Source organism: Neophocaena asiaeorientalis, unplaced genomic scaffold (genome assembly GCF_003031525.2).
Source record: "Neophocaena asiaeorientalis asiaeorientalis breed wild unplaced genomic scaffold, Neophocaena_asiaeorientalis_V1.1 scaffold145, whole genome shotgun sequence".
Classification (NCBI taxonomy): Eukaryota; Metazoa; Chordata; class Mammalia; order Artiodactyla; family Phocoenidae; genus Neophocaena; species Neophocaena asiaeorientalis.
The window spans coordinates 2469026-2488810 of record NW_020172629.1 but is presented as its reverse complement, the minus strand read 5'-3'; positions in this window follow the sequence as shown (position 1 = coordinate 2488810).

Genomic DNA, 19785 nt, shown 5'->3' with positions numbered 1-19785 from the left:
TTAAAAAAAAACCTGAACATCTTCCGGAGGTATCAACATTTCTCAAATTTGATTTGGAGGGTGGGGGTAGGATTCACAAGAATTTCTAATAGTAATCAGGAGACTTCAAGGAAGAGTAATGCTGGCAGTGGATATATTTACTCTCTCAGACCATAGCGGTGTTTCCTTAGGAAACCTGAGAAGGGCTACAAAAGACAGTTGCCTTGTTAGCGTGTTCCTGTTGCCCCAGGGTCAGAACTGGTTTCTCTTCTTTGTCTCCTTTACTTGCCGGCTAGACACAGCCTGATTGTGTGGATGTCCTACCCCCGGTCCATGATGCCAACGTGGCATGAACTTAACCTAATCTTCTATGAAAACATAAGAGACTGTTGTCACTGTGGATTATAACCAAAATTGCTCTCCAATGGTTATGTTCAATCGAGACAGCATTTTCTAATAATGTGACTTGTTTTCATTTCTTGAGCCTGACCCAGACAAAGCAGGAGTTGGTGGAAAGGAGGGTTCCGTCTTCAGCTCTGCTTGTGGGCAGGCAGGGCCAGGCTTTCCTCTCTCTGCCCTGGTCACAACTATGTACTTTGTTCCCAAAGGTTCAAAGTAGTTTTGACTCCAAGGAATCCAAGAAAGGCTTGGAGCCTTGAAGAGCCAAGCCTCCAAGAAAGGCTTGGAGCCTTGAAAGGCTCCAAGTGGCCTTTCTCTCTTCTTCTCTCAGGAAGTCTGCATAAGTACATGAAGATATGTTTCTCTGTGTGTGTGTGTCTGTGTCTGTGTGTGTGTCTGTGTGTGTGTGTGCGTATACCTTCACAGTAATGTTGGAACCCACAAAGTTCCAAAAAGCTGCCCAGCTATCAACCAACAGGAAACTGGTCCGATAAATGATGGCACATCAGTACAATGGGATACTGTATAATTGAGAGTCATCCCTTCTTCAACCATCAGAGGACTGTGCTGGGTCTCCCCTACCCCACCCTCAAGTTCAAGTCCCATACACACAGGTTAGGAAGCACTGATATAAATCAAGCTCTTAACCTCATGGAGATGCATATACACCACAGCCTTGACCCTGAAATGTAGGTGTGTCATGGATTCAGTTGGGCAGCACCAGTAGATACAGGAAGCTTTTGAACATCTGCTTTCAAAACCTGGTTTATTCAGATATATGAGGCCCAATAAACCAAGGTGACAGCTCTCTGCTTACCTACTGAACTGCTGTAGACAGGGATTCCGGGCAGCACAGAAATCAGCGTATCTGTCTTCTGGGATCTAAGATAGTTTTCTTCATCTTTTTTCTCTTGCCATTCTGCATGGCCATGCAGACTATCCCAATATCTTTCAATTTCAATGTTCCTTATGTCCAAGTACATATCTTATAAAAAAACTTTATGGGTTCCTGTGTTGTCTGTCTGCTGTGCAGAAAAGGGCTGTTAGTTCCATTAGCTAATTGGTGTGTTAGGGTCTGTTCACTCAGTTACCTTTTTCTCTCTACCGGAGCAGATGTTAATGCAGCCTAGCCTCTGATTCTCCATCCCCTCTGGCGTCTGTAGTGGGACTCTGTGAACCAGGGGGCTCCTGAAGCCACACAGAGGCCCCGGGGACCCGTGGGAAGGCGGGAGGGATGCCTGTGAGCTGCATTTTGTCTGGTCCCTGCCGAGGGCTGTCAGCATGGCCTCTATCTCAGGTAGCGTTGGTCACTGCATCCCCAGGGTGTGTGGTTTGCCTGTGGAGTCTGATCCCATGAAAGAAGTCAGTCTAGGGGAATGACAATGGAAGGATTTGGATTTACTGTCTGGAGACCGCAGCCTCGATATCAGAAACCATATTCAAATATTTTGAGAGTTTGAAATGCCATTATCTCCAGCGAGGCTGTCATTGATGCAGTTTCTCTGTTCAACATAATGGGCTCTATTCTCTCCAGCCCCAGTCAGTGACTCTGAGTTAAGTGTTTGGGCAAATGTGTTCATGAGGGTCCCATTTAGTTCTTAATTGTACCACTTTATATTAATCATTATAGAGGTGCTATTACACAAGGGGAGTTTACTGTCCCTTAGGAACTAAACCCAGTCCCGTGCCTTCTCCCCAGACCACTCACTAAGGGCACGATGCTCAGTAGCTCTTCTGGACACAGACGAATCGTGGGATCCTGGGCGGTGTGTGTGTGGGGCTGTCCTAAGAACTTTAAGACATCGTGTAGTGGGCAGTCTATGGCTCTTAGTCTGTATTCCTGCTGTCCTTTTAATTGTAACACTAATAACCATTTTAAAAATAATCTATTTAAATAACCTATTTTTGAGAGTAGGGTAGATGATTAAGTATATTATTTTAAAATTTTATTTATTTATTTATTTTTGGCTGCGTTGGGTCTTTGTTCCTGTGCGCGGGCTTTCTCTAGTTGAGGCGATAGGGGGCTACTGTTTGTTGCGGTGCGTGGTCTTCTCATTGCGGTGGCTTCTCTTGTTGCGGAGCACCGGCTCCAGGCATGAGGGCTTTAGTCGTTGCGGCTCGCAGGCTCGGTAGTTGTGGCTCGTGAGCTCTAGAGCGCAGCCCCAGTAGTTGTGGTGCCCAGGCTTAGTTGTTCTGCGGCATGTGAGATCTTCCCGGACCAGGACTCGAACCCATGTCCCCTGCATCGCCAGGTGGATTCTTAATCACTGGCCACCAGGGAAGCCCAGTATATTATTTTTAAATAGAAAAACATCACGTGCTTATTGTAAAACATTCAGAAAACATGTGAAAATACTTTTTAAGAAAATCCATAATTCCCACCACCTAGAGACACTCACTGTAACTTTTTGGGGTCTTTCCAGATATTTTTCCTATGCATGTATGTGTGTGTTTTTTAAAAAAAACAAACAAAAAAACACAAGTAGGATCATACTTTGCGTGTAGTGGAACCAGGCCTTCGGAGATCATGCGTAGACCACGTCATCACTTTTTAGCAGCTTTGTTGAGATAAAATTCACTCATCATGTAATTCACCCATCTGAAGTGTACAATTCAATAGCTCTTAGTATATGCAGAGTTGTGCAACCATCACCACGGCCAGTTTTAGAACATTTTATCACCCTGAAAGAAGCTCTGTGTGTGCCGAGCTATCCTTCCCCTCATGCGCCTCCCATCCCACCCTCCAGCTTCCACTCCCCAGCCCTAGGCAACTACTAATCTCTTTTCTGCCTCTATAGGTTTTCCTGTTCTGGAGTTTCATATGAATGGAATTATATAATATGTGGTCTTTTGTGTTTAGATTCTATCACTTAGCGTGATGTTTTCAAGGTTCATCCTCATTGCACCACGTACCAGTACTTCATTCCTTTTTACGACTGAATAATATCCCATTATGTGGAAATACCACATTTTGTTTACTCACCAGTGGATGGGCAATTGTGTTGTTTCCACTGTTTGTCTATGATGAATAATGCTTTTTACAAACATTTGTGTGTGAGTCTCTGTGTGGACATATGTGTTCACTTCTCTCGGGGGGAACTGCTGACAGTCCACTTGCTGACCATCTAGTAACTGTCTTTACTTGTTTATGGAACGGCTGGACTCTCTTCCGGAGCAGATGTACCATTTCACACCCCCACCAGCAGCATATGAGGGTTCTGACTTCTCCATACCCTCACCAATGCTGGCTGTTATCTGACTTTTTGATTCTAGTTATCCCAGTGGGTGTGAAGTGTGTGTGTCTTCGTCTTGATAGCAGGATGGTATTCTTCCCGTATGTTGGGGAGTGTCTTCGCTTGTTTGCTGAGACTTTATTGATAGGTGTCGTCTCAACACGAGTGAGGGAATGAAGTGAGTGAACCAGTGAAGGAGGAAATACAAGGCAGAGCCTTACCGACGTGGCTGCAGCTGTCCGAGGAAACACATCCACTTGCCTGGTCGTGTACCATGTCTCCCATACAGGCTGTGGAGAACAAACATGTTTTACAAGAACAGTCCTTTGGGGAAAAGAAAAAAAAGAGTATCTTTAGTTTTCTGTCTCCCTTCTCTGGTTGGTCAGGTTTGTCCCTTGGTCACCATGTCCTCCGCTGTTCTGATTCTGGTTCTCAGCACCCCCTGTAGCTGCTGGGGATCCAGAGTCCACAGCCAACAGCGAGTGCATTGTCGGAGTCTGAAGCTGTAGGAAGAGCCCAGGGCTGCTTCTGTAGGTCCAGTTGGGTCAGATGGTCCGTTCCTGTGTCAGTCTCTCAGAAAGGGAAAAAAGATTCGTGAGAGCCCAGCCCTTTGATTTACAGAGACCTCTGCAAATGGCGGCCAGAGTCTTCGGAGGATGCACCAAGGCAGGGTGTGTGGGGTGAAGAATGAATGAGCGTTGGTGGCCCTGGGGGCGGAGATTAGGAAAAGGCTGCAAAGGGCACTGGGATGGAAGGTCCAGAAACAGGAAAAGGAATGTGCTTAGGAAACCCAGAGAGACGCTCCCGTTTGCAGCACAGACACTAAATGCAATGACTCAGTGATCAGCATGGGCCCTGAGCAAGGATGACGTGCAAGTCTGTAAACGCTTCTTCCACGTTAAAGGAAAAAAAAAAAGAAATCCAGAGAGGTGTGTTCCACGAAGGAGAGTCAGCAGAGGCAGAGGCCAGCTCCTGTCCGAAGGAGGCAGTGATGGGACGTGGGGAACTTGGGGGGGACAGTGCGGAGTCAGGCTGCTGCTTCATAAGGAGCCAGGTTGGACAAGGAGGGGAGAACAGGGCTGGAGGGGAACGTGGGCTGGAGGCGTTTTCTTTTGTTTTAAAGATGAGAGAGACACACATTTAAGTGCTGATGGAAGATTCCAGTAGAAAGAGAGAGAAAAGGGGCAGAAAGTCTGAGTAACTCCTGAAGAGTCCTGCTGCGGAGGGACGGGTGTGGGGTGAGTAGGGGTTGGCTGTCCCCAGGAGGGCGCCCCTGAGGAAGGCCTGGGCCCGCAGGCGGTGGGCCTGGAGGGTGGGCTCCAGGGCGCCGCCCTCAGGGCTTTCGAGTTTGCTGGAGGCTTCGGAGTGAGGGGTGAGCAGGCCGAGCGAGGGCCTCCTGGGGCTTCGTGCCGGGCCTCCACAGGGTCTGCAGGGTGGCGCGATTATTCCTTTGTGCACCATCTGGGGGCAAGAGAAACTGGGTTTTTCCAGGTGCAACAAAGGAAGGACACCGGGGCAGGGGAGGTTAGCGTATCGGGGAGTGGTTCATGGACGTGGGCGGAGGCCCGGGGGTGGGGGTGGCAGCGGCAGCGGCCCCCCGGGAGGGAGAACCGTGCAGAGTGCCGTGAGAACTCGGTGTTCCCTCCCGCGTGCGGCATCTGTGTTCTGTTCACTGGCATAACCCAGGCACCTACACATGCGTTACTGGATACACGATCTGGAGGAGAGACTGCGGTCACGCGGGGGGTTTCAGAGGGACAGCAGCTGTGGGTGATGGTGACAAGCCACGGCGTGGCCCTGGAGTTGGGCAGCCGAAGTGGCGAGGAAGAGCCACGCGGGCCATGGGGTCCGGCGAGGCGGGGCCGAGGCGCGGCTGAGTCGTACTCGCGTCGGGGGCAGGGCTGCTTAGGCAGGATGGGCTGTGGAGGAGGATGTGTGCCTGGCCCCCAGTCTCCAGGGAGTGACGACAGTGGACTCAGACGATGGTGGGTGGCTGTGGCTCAGAGGCTGCACTGGGTTGAATAGCGTCACCCCAAATTCGTGTCGTTTCTGGGACCTCAGACTACAACCTTATTTGGAAATTGGGTCATTGCAGCTGTGGTTAGTCAAGATGAGGCCATGCCGGAGCAGGGCTGGCCCTTAATCCAACATGACTGGTGTCCTAATAAGAACAGGGACAGAGCCACGGAGAGAGAGGACACAGAGGAAGGCCACGTCATGATGGAGGCAGAGGGTGGAGAGATGCAGCTGCAAGCCGAGGAAGCCGAGGGTGGCCGGGAGCCCCCGAAGCTGCAAGGGGCAGGAAGGGCCCTCCCCAGAGCCTTCAGAGGGAGCACGGTCCTGACGGCACCTTGATTTCAGACTGCTGGTCTCCAGAACTGAGAGACAAGAAAATGCCTGTTGTTTTAAGGCCCCCAGTTTGTGGTGCTTCGTTACAGAGGCCCCAGGAAACTAACACAGAGGGAAGGACAGGTCTGTGGGACAGCTGCACAGCAGGTGGCACGGGACAGCCAGGTTCTGCCAAGGCCTGGAGGCGTGGGCGAGGGCGGGGAAGAGGCCGAGATGGCAGGCAAGTTCACTGTCCAGACGGGGATTTCTAGAGGGCAGGGGCGTAGCCGGGAGGAGAATGTGGAATCAGGGAAGAGGAGAGGTGGGTGGTCAGCGTCTCATGCCTCACAGCCCTGTCTTCCTTGGTTATTGTCCAAAATGCAGACGCCCAACATGGCCTCTGTTACCACTATTATTTTTTAATATTTATTTGTTTGTCTGCGCCGGGTCTTCATTGCAGCACGTGGACGCTTAGTTGCGGCATGCATGTGGGATCTAGTTCCCTGACCAGGGATCAAACCCGGGCCCCCTGCATTGGGAGCGCGGGGTCTTAACCACTGCGCCACCAGGGAAGTCCCTGGCCTCTGTTATTTAACCTTCGTAAACACCTGAAGGATAGGTGTCATCTGTTACCTAGCTGTGAGGAATTTGAGTCCCGAATTAAGAAATTTGCTCAGAGCTGTTGCACATGATGACAGAGCAGGGATTCAAATCCAGGCCCATCTGAGTCGGAAGCTGCTGCCCCCCCTCCTCCTTCCTACCCACACCCCCAAACCCTCACTGAGCATCTGCTGTATACACTATACAGAAGCTCAGGCATCTACCTGTGTCCTCTACAAGCTCACAAGCTGGTAGGGAAGGGCATCGTGTGAGCTTCACAGGACTGTGGTAGCAAATTGTCATAAACTTGTGGCTCAGAATAACGCACATTTCTTGTCTTAAGAGTTCTGGAGGATGGAAGTCCGAAATGGGTTTGAGTGAGTTAAAATCGAGGCATCACAGGCTGCGCTCCTTCTGGAGGCTCCCTGCCTCTCCCAGCTCCTGGAGACCCCCCTACCCTGGGTTCGTGGCCCCTCCTATATCAGCCTGACGTCTGCTTCTGTTCTCCTGTCTCCTTCTCTGACTCTGCAGCTTCCCTCTGTCACTTCTGAAGACCCTCCTGGGTAATCCGGGACGGTCTCCCCATCTCAAGAGCCTTGACTTAACCACATGTGCAGAGTCCCGCTGTCGTGCAGGGCGCCACGGTCCCAGGCTCCAGGGGTTAGGACGTGGCCAGGTGCGAGGAGCGCTGTGTCCTGCAGCCAGAGACGTGGGGCCACCGTCCGATGCAGGTTTCCTCGCAGAAGTTCACAGAGGATGCCATGGGAGCACAGACGTGCCCCTCAGGGGTGAGAGGCTCGAGCCTGTCACGTGGAGACGGGCAGTGGGGGCAGGCGTGAGCACGGCTGGGGGGTCGGGTCAGTGTCTGGAGGAAGGAGGGGAGTTCCTAGGGCCAAACCCTGAGGGACATGCTCAGTAACTTAGGCTTTATCCCCTGGGCTGATGTCTGCAGACCTTAATTTTTTCTGGAGAAGGAAGGATTTATTATTACTTGCAGCAAGTAAGAAGAACGCCGGGGATCTTTCCCAAAGCAGTGTCTACTCTCTGCAGACCTTTTTTGAGCACATGTTTCTGTTGGTTAAACGAGGGTTAGCTCTCACCCTAAATAAGTGTGTCAGTGTATTTAAAAATTATATGTGTATCGCTATACTAATACCTTGTGTACTTTTATAAGATGTATAAAACAGGAATTTACTAACAGAATGCCCTGAATTTTAGCTGGACACGTGATGACACTTCCCAGGCTCCCTTGAGTGCAGGTGTGGCCATGGGCCAATGGGATGTGAGCAGACATGCCTGAGCCACTTCTGGGTCATCTCTTTTTTTAAACTAATTAATTAATTAATTAATGTATTTATGTACTTATGTATGTATGTATATATGTATTTATTTTTGGCTGCGTTGGGTCTTCGTTGCTACGGGCTGTCTCTAGTTGAGGCGAGTGGGGGCTACTCTTCTCGTGGTGGTGGCTTCTCGTTTCAGAGCATAGGCTCTAGGTGCATGGGCTTCGGTAGTTGCAGCGTGCGGGCTCAGTAGTTGTGGCTCGCGGGCTCTAGAGCACGTGGGCTCCGTTAGTTGTGGAGCGCGGGCTTAGTTGATCCTCGGCACGTGGGATCTTCCCGGACCAGGGATCGAAGCCGTGTCCCCTGCATTGGCAGGTGGATTCTTAACCACTGCGCCACCAGGGAAGTCCCTGGGACATCTCTTTAAAGACAAAGTGCTTTCCTGAGTCCCTTCTTAGTCTCCCCCCTTATTCCTGCAACAGAGAATGTGGACGGGAAGGTGAGCCAGCTTCTACCCTGCAGACAAGATGACACTGTCAGGACAGAGGAGACACAGGCCCTGTGGAATGACCCGCGAAGCACAGTCTGCTCATGCGCCCATGATTTCAGGAGAGAGAGCTAAACATCTGCCTAAGTCTGTCATCTTTCATCGCCCTGATGCGTATACTGTGTCCAAGTTCATGTTTAAGCTCAGGTTGTTTTTCCTGAGTGCTTTGCCCTGAGATGTGTAACAAAGCTCCGCCTGGCGGAAAGTATGTTCCCGGCCACTTCCCGTCTCCTTACAGGGGATGCTAAGGATTTTGTTACTGTTATATACACGCAGGAAGGACACGGATTATGAAGTGGTTTCTGAGTTAAGATGACCTATAAGCCACATCAGGGGCTGCAGTGCGGTAGCCGTGGGCTGAAATACACACTGGTGGTGTGACCCACGTGTGCCTGGACATGTCACGTCCGGCGTGGCCTGCAGCTGCCCGTCTGGCTGAGCAGAGTTGCCGCTGCCAACCTGTTTGGTGAAAGTTAGCAGAACTGGATTTCTGTTTAGAAACACTTTGCAGAGCCCTGGGGTGCCTTGCTGCTCCAGGCGTGGGGTGTCTTAGGAGCTCGGGAGTGGTCATGCTCTCACTCTTTGCTCTGGGAGATGATCGGACCTGGATGGGCCAAGACCAGGTACAGCAGTAACTGTCTGGGGGGACAGGCCACGGCGCGATGTTGGCTCACCTGGTGGGGCTGGAGGGGAGCCGGGAGCCAGGAGCTCTGGGGTAGAGTGTGGGGTTCGCTGTGCCTTTTCTCCCCTCTGTGCCTGGGACCAGGTGTAGCTGGTGGGGTCTGTGGCCCCTTGGGATGAGCGGCCCCCCCCCAGAAGGTCTCAGGGAGCACAGAGCCCATGACCCCTGCCGAGTGGCCCTTCGGTCCAGGGTCCGTGAGGGAGAAGAGGGCATTGTGTCTTCTACTTGGCCGTGGCCGGAGACAGGGTGGGGCAGAGACCCCCATCCTCAGGACAGAAGGTGGAAAGGCCCGGCTCCACTTCCTGCCTCAGAAATGAGGGAGGGGTACAGCCTGGGGACAGCAACTCTGAGAATGTCTGTGCTTCCCTGGTTTGTTGCTGTTTTTAATCCTTTGTCGCTTTGCCTGTGGTTATTGGCAACAAAATCTTTAAAACAGAAAAAGGAAAAGGGTGTTCGTATGTGCCCTTGTTCAAGATTGACAAGAAAGAGGAAAAGTGGAAAAATGACAACCTGTTTTTCAGCCAGGTTTGGGGGTGAGCTGGGGGGAATGGGGGACAGGGCCCCAAGGGATAAAGTGGGTGACCGTAGCAACACAGAGAGGACAGGGGCTGCCCGGGGTACGCGTCTGGCCCAGCTGCATAACAGGGAGTGTTTCTGGAATTCCTCGGGGATGCAGAGGGAAGGGGGAGGTTCCCAGCGGGTCTGGGCCGGTGGTGCTGCTGTCCAGCTGGCTGGTGACCCTGGGTCCTGGAGGAGGAGCGGGTCGGCCTGTGGGATCGGGCGAGGGTGGGAGGGAGGATGGGGGATGCTGGGAAGGTGCTTGGACACGTAGGGGTCTGGACCCCAGCAGATTTCAACAGGAACGTGTGTAAAAGATGGAGGAAGCAAAGGAGACAGACTGACGGCCAATAAGCACGTGAAGACATGCTCAGCGTCACTAATCATCAGGGAAACGCAAACCAACCCCGTCATGAGATGCCACCTCACACCCGTGAGGTTGGCTATTTCTAAAAACAGAAACAAAAGGTAAGTGTTGGCCAGAGAACATGGAGCAGTTGGAGCCTGTGTACTGGTGGTGGTGGTGTAGAATGGTGCCATCCGTATGGAAAGTAGGAGAGTGACTTGTCAAAAAGTTAAACATAAAATACCGAGCAATTCAGCAAGTCCACTTCCGGATTTATACCTGAAAGAAGTGAAAGCAGGGATTCGAACAGGTGTCTGTGTACTGTGTTCGTGGCGGCATTATGTAGCCAAAAGGTGGAAGCACCGTAAGTGTCCATCAGTGGATGATGGATAAACAAAATGAGGTCCATCCACACAATGGAATATGATTCAGTCTTAAAAAGGAAGGACGTCTGTCACCTGCTGCAACAGGGATAGACCTTGAGGACAATACTCCAAGTGAAACAAATGAGTCACAGAAAGAGTAATACTTGGAGATTCACTTATACGAGGTCCTTAGAGGAGTCAAATTCATAGTCAGAAAGTAGATGGTGGAACTTCCCTGGCGGTCCAGTGGTTAAGAATCCACCTTCCAATGCAGGGGATGCGGGTTTGATCCCTGGTTGGGGAACGAAGATCCCACATCCCTCAGGGCAACTAAGCCCACTCACTGCAACTACCGAGCCCACACACCACAACTAGAGAGGAGCCCACATGCCACAAAAATGGTCCCACGTGCCGCAACTAAAACGCGACACAGCCAAATAAGTAAATAAATAAAATGTTAAAAGTCAGTATTTAACCAAAATAAAAAAGAAAGTCGATGGCGGTTACCAGGGGCTGGGGGGGAGGGGAGAATGGGGGGGGCTAGTGTTTAATGCAGACAGAGTTACAATGTAGGAAGGTTCTGTGGCAGGCGGACCCTCAACCACTGCGCCACCAGGGAAGCCCTGGAATAAATAATTTAATAAAGAATTTAAGGATGTTAGAAGTAGGAAATGCCCTGGCAGGTCATCTTAAAATTGTTTGTGTGTGCGGTTAATTATGTAAATAACTCATGTTCACGTAGGAAACTCAGAAGTAGAAACAGGAACTTAAAAGTCACCTATAATCCCCAAACCCAGGGATGGTCATGGGTAGCATTTTGGTATACACACGACCAGATCCTTTTGTGTGTATAATTACATATGTAAGTTTCCAGGCAAGATATTACTCTCAGGACTATATGGTACATAATATTCTGTGTCTTGTTTCCCAGTTTACCCCTCCCCCAACAATCCAGGGTAAACGTCATTCAGGATAAGAAACATACCTTTTCAACAGCAAGTTTTCTGCTGCGTAGGGGTGTGTGTGTGTAATTTCTTAGCCTGTCTTATCACTGGACATTTATAGAGAGCCTCGTATTTTTTAGTATCATAAACAAAGCTTCAGCAAACATCTTCATAGCTAAATACTTGTGCGCATCTCCATCCTTTTTTCCTTAGGATAAACTCCAGCACGTTCTGATAAAATAATTCAGTTACACATCCAGCCAAACGCGTGCGATTCTTGATCCCGCGTTACCAGTCCGCCTGATTTCTGGCTGTGGAATGAGTATTCCTCACCAGCGCTCATGCCTGGTGCAGTGGTGCTCTGGTTCCTCAGGTGTAAGCAAGGTACAATTAGTGATAATCTCACAACTCCATCTTGGGTCAGTCACTCGTGGGACAAATGGCTCTTGTTCTACTTTTCGTTCACAGTGATGTCCTTGTTCCCTATTTCCTTTAAAACCAGAGCTGAGCTGAAACCGCTTAAACTGTGATTTAATAGGAACCCATTCAACTGCCTATACTTTTAAATATTCAGTTGCTGTTTTAAAATAAGAGCGTATAAAGCTCGTGGCTATTAATGAACGGGATAGGCACGCTTCACTGGGGCTAGATTTAGTTTGCTTTTGTTGCATATTTAATTTCGCCGGAAAGCAGTTTAATCTGCTAATGGAATTCTTCCTTTTTGCAGTAAGTAAAATTTGGGGAATTGTAATTTAGTAATTATAATTGAGTACTGGACTAATTTCCTCCTCAGATACAGGAGGTGCTGGGTATAAAATTAAGAGCTGAGGAAAGAGATGAGCCTCCACCTTCCCCAAACTCAGGGCCATCGCTATTCTCTGATCAGAGGGTCGCACCCAGAGGGGGCGAACCACGAGGATTTTGGGCGCGCGGATGAACTCCACCTCAAAGCGAGACTGGACCACCTCCAGAGCGACCCCCTGCCATGCCTGGGGTCAGTGTCAGCGCACCTGTGAGACACATCAGGAGCTGAAAACAATAAACCTTTTACAACCAAACTTACCGCCAGGAACCCACTTGCAAGGTTTTACTTCCTGTAAGAGTAGCAAAGGGTGGGGAGCAGAGAAGTTCCTCCGATTCCCTGAGTTCACCTGATCTGGTTGGGAGCTCTAATCACAGGAGGGGGAAGAGTTTTTCTCTTGATCTGTGGGCGGTTCGTGCAGAACTACCCAGGGCCTGCCGACCGGGAGACCCGTCTCTCTGTGCGGACCCGCACGCGTGCACACGGGGTCTGTTGAGTCCTGCCGCGCATATGTCGGAGCTCTGTTGTTAAGCTCATACACATTTGTGACCGTTAGGACTTCGTGATAAATTGACCCTTTTGTTATTATGAAATGTCCCTCTATTTCTGGTGATACTCTGTCTGCAGGTGTCTTTGATCTGATGTTAATACAGCAACTGATGGCGTGTGCCTTTTCCCACCCTTTTGCTTTCGGCTTATCTGTGTATTCACGTTTAAAGTGCATCCCTTGTAGACCGCATATCATTGGGTCTCCCTTCTTGAAGTCCACTCTGAATATCTGTGTCCTTTCTTTGGAGAGTCTGATCCTCTCCACTTGTTGTAATTATTGCTATGATATGAGGTCTGTGATTTTACTGTTTGTGTTCTGATTGTCCTTTTTAAGTTGGTTGATTTTTAGAATTCTATTTTAATTTATCTGTTGCCTTCTGGAGCTGTATCTTTTTTGCATTTTCTTAGTGGTTGCTCTAGCGATTACAGTGTACGTCCTCTGCTGGTCCCTGTTAAAGTGAATGTTGTATCATTAGAGTTAATATTGTATCATTTCACATAAATGTAAAAATTGGCAACTGTTAAAAAAAAACACCTGTTTACCCCCAACCTACTTATGCTATGGTTGTTGTGTGTGTTACATCTACACTGACATACACCCTGTAATGTTGCGGTGGCTTATTTCAGCAGCTATACACATTATAAAGAAGAGAAGGCGCCCGGATCTGGGAGCTGCGTGAAGCCCTTTTCTGTGTTGTGCTGGCTCCTCACGCCGTGGTGTTTCGGCCCCCTCTCGTCTTTACTGGGCTACAGTTCTTTGTGACGGGTGCCCTGAAAGCGTAGGCAGGGCTGGAGGGTCTCTTACAGACCTGTGATGGCTGCACGGTCAGAGTACAGTCAAGAGCAAAGGGGGCTCTGCTCCCCTCATACAGTGTTTGTGAAACTTGTCTCTGCAAGTCCTGTGGTTGATCCAAACTGGTTCTGAAAGGTGTGCAGTAAGAAAAGCGTTTGAAATGGAGCATTGTTTATGAGGCCAGAGAAGGATTTTATATTCTTGCAGTCAACACATGTTATTCTTAAACCAGGGCTACACACACCTTTGATTTACCAGCAAGGTGCTAAGGGTATGGCTCATGTTCTAGGACTCATGTCAGAAAACAAAACCCAGCAACCTGCAAGCAAATGAAAAGGTGAAACTATTAGAGGCATCAGAATAATAGGCTATAGCCCCTAGGAAAGCCATCAATAATGCAGCCGATTGTGAGGGCGTTTTTCCCACTAAAGAGAATATCATAGCTGCATTTACCCTGAGCAGGGAACAACCCTCCCAGCAGAGAAGGCAGGCTGCTCAGCAGGGCTGCTTTGAGTCCCTTCTACATAAAACATGGATTTTCATCTTTTGCAAAGCCGTCAGCTTCCCCAGCTCTTATCTCTGCGTAGCAGAGCAGTGCCGGGAGAAGCTTGCTGCACGGAGGGTCTCCCCTATTCTCACAGCTCCACTGCTGGGTAATTAACCTTGGCAACCGCTTCCGGTTTCCGGGCAAGTGATCTCATCCTCGACTAGCTCTCATGGAGGGCTCCTGACGCCCAAGGACTGCCTCAGTTTTCTTACTTCCCTACTTAGCTTTTGGCCACTCTACCCCCGTCCTGTGTGCAGAGGCCCCCAGTGACCCCTCTCTTGCCTGCACCTTCCAAAACTCTCTCCCTGCTGCTTTCTAAGTTTCAAATTTCCCTTAACTTCAAGAAATTTGGTGTAGGATTCTGTCTTTCAAGAGATTTTTCAAAATCTCCTTCCCATGGTGTGAAAAAGTGGCTAGTTGTTATTTGAATTTAAATCAGTCTATCTAGGAAGGGCAAAATGAGTTCCTCCTTTTTTTTTTTTTGAAATGCCTGCTACAGTGCCATACTTACGGAAAGCATTTAAGAATTGCTCAATATTGTTGCTGTGGATAATAATAAACCTCTTTTGAGAGCAGTTGGTTTTTCATTGCATAAAAAGGCGAACGAGGAGGAAATCCAGCCTGTTCACCAAATACTTAATCAAGTCTCGTCTAACGCATTGCTTCTCCAACACGAAGGTGAATGCGAATTCCCGGGGGATCCTGTTAAAATGCAGGTCCCGATGCCTGGGTCGGGGTGGGGCCTGAGACTCTGCATTCCTAGCAAGCCCCCAGGTGATGTGGACCCAGGACTACATTGCTGTAACCTGGGAGCGGGTGTCCAGTTACTGGCACGTTAACCCACTCCCTGTCCACTTGGGAACACTGAGCATTTTCCAAGTGTTCTTTTGTTAGAGCCCTACTTTTCAGCTCTTGATAACGGAGCGAGGCAACATTTCATAACCGTTTTTGTTCTATGTTTAATTGTTTTTCAGTACATAATACTGACGCTAGTAAATCATGTTGGTAGAAAATTATTTCCGCTCGATTTTGTACTCACGCGTCAGTCATGGACCCACATGACAACGATCTTAACCAGCGAGAGGCCTGTGGTTTTAGTGGAGGCGAAAATGGCTGGTTATAAATGCCGATGAAAAGGACACCGTCCAACCACGGGGAGCATAAACAGATGTTTGACGGGGACAGTGTTTGTCGTAGACCTGCCTTAAACGGAGAGCCAGAAACCTCATTTGTATCAGGCCAGAGATTCTCAAACTTGAGCCTGCATTGGAGCCCCACTAGGGTGGGGGAGGGGTGCTTGTGAAAATGCAGGTCTCTGGGTCACACTCACCCTCAGCCTGTCCGATCAGGAGGACGAGGCCCGGGCATCTGCATTTCTGAAAAATCCCAGAAGATGCTGACATGCTCTCCTGGGGCCACACTTTGAGAACCACAGGCTTTAGCCCATTCGTTCAGGGTGTTATGAGGCACTTGGCAGGCTGTCTTCTGTTATCTCCCACCCTAGGCTCTTGGAGGCTATTTTGGATAGTAAATATTGTTTTATGGCTTTTATTGCTAGTTTATTTAAAACATTCCTATTTCCATAGCATTTCTCGAAAAGCTCTAAATATTTTTTAATGGCTCTCAGACATGAGATTCTCGCGGAGGAAGTAGAATAGTATGTTTAATTTAGAACATCCCTCATTTCCCCTTTTACCAGAGAAGAACCTCGGAAGAACAAGACTTCTCTCTGCTCAGTTCCTCCCTTGAATATGTCCAAGAGTCATCTTTAGTGCATTCTTCTTATTTACTAGAACTTTCTATAGATCTGTAACTAAGGCCATGCGTGTGTGTTTAATTTTAAAGGCCGTGTGGTAGAAAGGCAGGTCAGCCTCTGAATGAGAAGTTCTGAGTTCTGGCTCTGACTCAGCCACTCATCATGTGACCTGGAATAAGTTATAAACTTCTTTGAACTTCAGTCTCCTCCAACTTGAGGGGACAATCCAGAAAGCGTCAGACGCTGTTGAGACCCTGTCCAGCTCTAAGATGCTGTTGAGACCCTGTCCAGCTCTAAGACTCTGACCCTCTTACTCCTCCCACTTTTGGCTTCAGATGTTTTAAGCATTTTTACGTAAGCTCCCAGAAAGAAGTTATACACACGTGTGTGTGTGTGTGTGTGTGTGTGTGTGTAATTAAACTATTGAAAACATTTCACGTGAGGTTAGAAATATTCTTATGATGTGCTTCAGCAGTAAACACACTGTACGTCCCACGTGCTGAATTTGATCTCTGTGGTGCCCTGACCCCTCACTGCCTTATCTGCTCCCCACTTTTTGGATGGAATTGTTTCAACCCTATTAAACATACAGGTGCACAGCCGGCTCCTGCACTCACCAGTGGGTACCGTCTGGAAGCCTCGGAGTTCCCGTGAGAGCTCATCTCTAAACGGTCTTGTGCCCGGGGTGGCTGCTGGCACCAGCTCGGTGTCCCCCAACCCCCCCGCCGGCCTACTGCAGCCCGCACCCGCACTCTGCCATCCCTCAGAGGAAAAATGTAGCTGCAGAGATAAAACCTCCTCTAACGCAACAAAGCAGATTTACTGTATCAGATGTGACTGCTTCATGTCTGATGGCCTGAGCGAAGCTGGAGGATGGGCGTCCTCTTGTGCGTGTCTGGCAGGCGGTCCCCTTCCTGCCCTCTCTCTGGTCATGACCTTCAGCGGCTGCGTCAGAGCATTTGTTTGGTTCAGTGTTATGGATCGACCCTGTGGTGTCCCTTTCCTGAGCCGGGAGAGCGTCGACACAACAAATTCGAGAAAGTTCGCCTTCCAGGAGGTGGCCACGGAGGTCCTCTTCCTGGCCACTCCAGCGGGTGCTGGGAGGTGAATGCCGGGTGGGGGGATGCTGGCCTGGGGGATGCGGGTGTCTGCACTTCCCACAGCTGCGTTTTAAAACAGTGCCGTTCAAACTTGAGTGCCTCTTCACATCGCCCGGGGACCTTGTCCACCTGCAGGTTCTCACTAGGCAGGTCTCGGAGGGCCCAGGTTCTGCATCCTAGCAAGCTCGCAGGCAGCGCTGCTGCCGCTGGTCCACGGACCATGCTTTGAGTAGCAAGGCTTTAGGAGAAACCTCATCATAGACCTTTGTGTTTTCGTTTTAATCGTCTTCTGTTGTGTGAACTTGAGCACTATTTTGGTAAAGTATAAACTATTGAATAAAAATGTTCATCCAAAAATAGACATTATGCTACTTTCCCTCAGCCTTATCTTTTCCTGGATTTTTTTCCCTTCACATCTTGGCAAACCAAGTTGGGAGAGAATAAAAAAATCCATATCTGTCATGCATTTCCTTGTGAATTAGGAAGTCAAGATTGCCCGTGAGTCACTAGCATGTTTATATATTGAATGTAATCAAATAACCAATGAACAGATTATTGGGGACCCCCTTCTGACTAGATTCTGTGTTAGGTGCTCAGTGCCTGCCGTTAATGAGCTCCCTTGGTGGAATCACCTTAAGAAACAAATAGTTGTCACCAGGTGTTAAATATTAGGCCAGAGGCACGCCCAGTTTGCTATGTGCTGTAACATCTTACGAGGCAAAAATTAAGATGTAATTTGTAATTATTGAAGTTGCTTCTAGGACTGAGAAGAACTGGGAGGATGTTTCCAGGCTCAGCTCGGCTGTCCCACCGGGACCCTCTCGGGAAGAGAGGGCTCCCCCCTCCTTGCTGCCCTACCACACATCCCTGATTCTTAATCAGTGAGCACTAGTGGTATGTGGGTGCTTCCCTATTAAACCATAAACGCTGTGAAAGTGGGGTTTGTGTCTTAGCCTCTGGTTCCCCACCATACCTGCCACAAAGAGGTGCTCAGAGATACCAGTTGGACGGTAGCCACTGTGCTCTGGAGTTGCTTTGCTCTGGACCAACATTAGGTAGGACCAGCTGGGCCATAGGAAGGGGTGAGGGTTCCCCTCCTTCCCTTCCCTGTGGTCGAAGACCCAGGGATGTGTTACCAGAAAGGCACCTCCAAACTACACGCCCTCCAGTGGAGACGTCTTTGGCTTGAGGAGGGTGTTGTGAGCATGGAAGTGTTGACTGCTTCTCAGGCTGGAAGCGTGCGGGGGCCACTGGGTGAGGTCTGAGGTCAGTGGCCGAGTTACCACATCGATGTTAACTGGCATTTGAAAGACGTGTACTCTTTGCCTAACCTTAACTGGGAAAAACAAAATATTGATTTGCTCCCCAGAAGCTCTGGCTGTTCCAGAGCACGTTTGTTGGCACGGGATGAGCTTCTGCCGTCTCCATTCTGCAGACACACGCACAAACTTAAAAGCCTGTTTTCACTTAGAAGACGGGAGAGAAAAGCGGAGGGAAAACACTCACTGTTAAACCTGAATGAAACCCGTTTGGGAGGAACATTTTTTAAAGCTTTTCTCAAACTTCACAGGGCTTTTTTCCCTTCTTCTTCCAGCCAACTTAAGGTTCTTCCCAGGGCTGAATCTGTTCATTTCCTTGGAGAAGTATCTTAGCCAAGGGTTTTGATTTTTTTTTTTTAAAGCACGTTTAGGGAACCTTTTTTTTCAGTGAAATACTACACCACACCTGTTATCAAAGGAACCCAGATATCCACAGCTTCTCCAGCCTATGCCATCGTTTTCCTCACTTGGCAAATAACCGAGCAAATGCAGACCTCTTATGAATGCAGGAGGGGCAACCTTTTATCAGGGCCCCCTCCCCACATATTTCTGTCCATTCCCAAGGAAGACACACCTATTCTAGGACCTCTCTGGGCTGGGGTTTGTCCCCCTAGAAACGCCTCTCACTGCAGCCCGGGCCACCCTGCTGCTGTCCTAGCACACAAGCCCACTCTCCCCTAATTCTCCCAAATACCACTGACTGAGGCTGTCAGGGACAGGACATCCTACTGAAGGTTGATGGGGAAGCACCTGCCCCCCAGCTTCGTCTCCACATGCACTCACACGTGTGTGGCCGACCTGCAGTGCCCTCTGTTGAGACACTGAAATCTGTCATCTCTTCTGTGACATGCCTCTCATTGGCATCCTCCATAGCACCTGTTGTCCAGCTCTCTAATAGAACTATTATAAAAACAGCTTTACTTCTTGTAAATATATCTACATATCTTCACTCCCTGATAGGCTGTCCCCTTGAGGACAGAAACCCCATCTTATTAATCTGTTGGTGGATTAGCTGGGAGTGAGTTCAGTGGCAGGTGTGAGCAAACCACACTCTAGTGATAGAAATCACTACAGTTTGCTTATTCTTCCCACGGCATGAGGTCCACAGGCAGATGGTCCAGGATCGGCCCAGCTGCTCAACAATGCTGAGGGGGCCCAGCTCTTTCCTTCTGAGCTGCTCTCAGGATCCCAGCAAAAAAGGACAATAAAAGGATGGCACTCTCAAATGCATGGGTGAGGAGAATTAAACAAAGGCGTGATTTGGTGATCTCTATACGAAGGGTGGGAAGGGTTCTGGGAAACCATCACGGGATGGAGGAGCATCCCAGGAGCTGTTCCCACCTCCAGCCTGATGGGGCAAGGCAGGGGCTGTAAGCAGAATGTGGAGAGATTTGCAGCTGTGGCTGCAGCTCTTGGAGGGCCGTCGGAAAGGAGCTGTGGCTTTCAGAAGAGGAACGCTGTCAGGGAGGAGCGAGAAATTAACCTGGTTTTCGTCCCTCCCTCCACTCTCCCATTGGTGCCTCCCAACTTCCTCTTGAATGAACCAACTGGAAGCCAGAGGTTAAGGAAGCACTGATGCCATCCATGCAGGATAGCATCTTAGGCACTGAGCCGAGTGGAGGTGAGTGAACAGTGAATCAGGAGGAACAATGGGG